The following is a 3,768-nucleotide window of genomic DNA, read 5'->3' on the forward strand; positions in this document are numbered from 1 at the left end:
TGTGAATCGCGCGGCTGACCGCGGATATGTCATTGTACAGATGAACAATTCGTGCAAATTTTTGAAAAAATGGCGTTTTTGTGCGATCGCAAATTAGAGTTGAAAACTCTTATTATATGTTTTTCGATATAAATATTGAAGCTGCGAGTGTTGCAAAAGTAGTAAAGAACGATCTATATGAGTGGCATGAAAAATTAGCGCACCAAAACTTCGATTACGTCAGGAAAGTGTTGAAGAAAAAATAACATTGAAACAAAACAAACCGCGTCTCAATGTGAAAGTTGTTTAAAGGGAAAATACACAGATTACCGTTTAAGAAGAGCGAAACTGTAAGCACCAGACGTGCGAAATAATACATGGGGACACGTGTGGGCCCATGGAGGAAGAAATCGATCGGCGGGTCGAGATATTTTGTCGTACTGAAGGATGACTATTCGAACTTCAGAACCGTGTATTTTGTGAAAGCTAAACACGAAATAAAGAGCTGTTTGGAGGATTTCTTTAAACAAGTCAGAAAATGTTACCGGAAACAGAGTGAAAACTTTTAGAACTGATAATGGATCAGAGTTTATAAACAAAGAAATGATGGAACTATGCTCGAGAAGGGGGATAGTACATCAAACCACCGTTATATATTCACCAGAACAGAACGGAAAATCGGAACGCGAAAACAGAACGCTTGTCGAAGCAGCCAGGACAATGCTACATGCTAAGAATTTACCCAAGAAATTGTGGGCTGAAGCAGTCAATACTGCTGCATTTGTCTTGAACAGAACAGGGAAAGGCAAAGAGGGAAAATCGCCATATGAAATATGGACTAATAAAACTTTTGACATACATCAGCTAAAGGCATTTGGTTCACCAGTGTATGTTCACATTCCGAAGGAGAAGAGAAGAAAGTGGGACCAGAAGGGTGAAAAAGGAATGATGGTTGGATATGGTGAAAATGTCAAAGGGTACAGAATATACTACCCAGAGAAGAATTGTGTTGATACAAAAAGAGATATAGTTTTCTTAACTCAAGAGGGAAATGAAGAGAGTGAGACAGTAAGTGAAGCAACTGTCACCTTGGACTTGAATAGCCAACCAGTACATGATATGTCAGAAACAGTGACAGAGGCTGAAGGTGAAGGGTCAAACATACTGAATGACACTCATGGGGAGTCTCAATTTAGACTCATGTTCAGGCGAAAGTGAGTATCAGACTGAATATGAACCCTCCGAGGGTGAATCATCAGAGGCAAATGAGCCACCAGTCCTTAATGAAAGAAGAAGCCAGCGGGTAAGAAAACAAACTTCATTTTACCAGTGTCACAATGTTGAAAGTGAGCAGAGCGAGCCTACCACATATAAGGAGGCTATGAAAAGAAGTGATGCAAGTAAGTGGTGTGAGGCGATTAATAGAGAACTGCAGACCTTAAAAGACAATAACACGTGGGACTTCTGTAGTGCACCGGTAAGTGAGGAAGTTTATTAGTAGCAAGTGGGTATTTAAATTAAAAGGCAATGGTAACAATATTAAATATAAAGCCAGGCTAGTTGCAAGAGGGTTTGAGCAGAATAGTGATTTTGATTTGGGTGAAATTTATGCTCCTGTGGCAAAATTATCAACTTTTAGAGTCTTTGTAGCTATAGCAACTAAATTGAATTTACCCATTTATCAAATGGACGTTACTGGGGCATTTTTGTATGGAGATATTGATAGAGATGTGTATATTAGATTGCCAGAAGGGGCTTATTCTGGGGAGAACAACATTGTTAAGTTAAAAAAATCTTTATATGGATTAAAGAGTTCACCAAAGTGTTGGAACACTAAATTCAATTCTGTTATGACTAGAGAGGGCTTTATAAGGTCAAACTGTGATTCATGTTTATTTAAAAGGTGTAATGACAAAGATAAAATGTATGTTTTACTCTATGTTGACGATATTTTGATTTTTGGTACAAATGAGAAAGAAGTTCAAAATTTAAAGGAATATTGAGTAATGACTTTGAAATGAAGGATATGGGACTAATTTCAAACTTTCTAGGCATTCGTGTAAAGCAAAATTTAGAAACTAGAGTTACTGAACTAGATCAACAAGTTTACTTGGAAAATGTTCTCAAACGGTTTGATATGGAGAATTGCAAGGACATGTTAACTCCTATGGATCCTAACTTTAATGCAAAATATTTACAAATAGTACTGCTCCTATAGATAAAAATATTGAGAAGTTATGCAGGCAGATGATAGGGTCTTTAATGTATGCTGCATCAGGTACTAGACCTGATTTATGTTTTCCAGTATCCATGTTAAGTAGATACCAAACATGTGCAAATCATGAGTTGCTATCTGCATTAAAAAGGTGTTACGGTATGTAAAGCACAGTTTGAATTATAAATTAGTTATAAATGTGATGATATTGTTTTGCAAGGGTATTGTGATGCAGACTGGGGAGGTGATCTCAAGGACAGGAAGTCCACCTCAGGCTATATGTTTATGTTGTCAAACTGTTTAGTTTTGTGGTGCTCTAAGAAGCAAGCTTCTGTAAGTCTGTCTTCTACAGAATCAGAATATGTTCATTAAGCATGGCTGCTAGTGATGCATGTTGGCTTATAAATTTATTAAGTTATTTTAATTGTGAAAAAGTTTGTCCAGTCAATATACTGTGTGACACCAATCAGCTATAATAAATGCTAAGACAGACACCATAAAGCGTTTGAAACATGTGGATATTCGATATCATTTTGTGAAAGAGCTGATTAAGGGTAATAAAATTTTGTGTTAATTATGTTGGCACTAATGACCAACCGGCAGACATGTTAACAAAGTCTTTAAGCAGAGAGTTGGTCTCTAAGCATTTAGATAAGTGTGGTATTATGAGACTACTAGATAATTAGTGGTTAGAAATTGATTAGAAGCTTTGAGTGTATAATGTTTGATCTGTGTCGGGGTTAGAATATTTGTATGAAAATACGAATGTTTGTTCTCGGGTCTTGGGTGTTTACTATGTATTTAAGTATGTATCTATCTATAATTATATTTATCCGTTGCTTATTACCCATACACAAGCTTGCTAAGCTTTTACTTGACTAGGTAAAATTTGGTGTGAATTGTCCCCGTGATATTTATTTATTTATTTATCATGCAGCACTACTACTACTAATTAGTGTAAAATTGTTAGATTTTTTTTGTTGTTTGTGTTTACAATGTATTTGCATGAGAAGGGGGTGTTTAGAATAATAAATAGCAATGCAAATACTCTTTGCTTGTTTCTAGTTGTTGTGTCAGAGGTGCAGGCTTCTCTTTGCTTTACTCCAGCTTATGACCAGATTGGCGCCGGAGTGCATACACTATGGTCTTTAAATCCTATTTGATAGACATGTAGGTACGTTGCAAGAATAAAATCTTTCCTTTATTGTTTCAAAACATTTTCTTATTTAATTAACTTTCAGAAAAAGGTTGCCTGGATGGATAGCTCTGAATTGATAAGGTCATCTATTTCTCACCTTGTAATTTTTTCTCTGTGCGCCTATTTTCTGTGTCGCTTACTATTCATTTATTTATCTTATGGGATACCATAGCGTATCACTGCAAAACTGTGTAAGAAATACAAATTAAAACTTAAATTTTAATGTTGTTTTTTCTTAAAATACTCCCTACTTTTCTCTGACAGCTTCTTGGGGTCATTTTCAATATTATGGTATATAAATAAAGCATAATATATTATAACATATTTAAACCAAAACACAAATTTAGACGTAAAAATTATAAAACCCCTGTTTTCC

This window comes from Choristoneura fumiferana, chromosome 21, assembly GCF_025370935.1.
Source record: "Choristoneura fumiferana chromosome 21, NRCan_CFum_1, whole genome shotgun sequence".
In the NCBI taxonomy this organism is placed as follows: Eukaryota; Metazoa; Arthropoda; class Insecta; order Lepidoptera; family Tortricidae; genus Choristoneura; species Choristoneura fumiferana.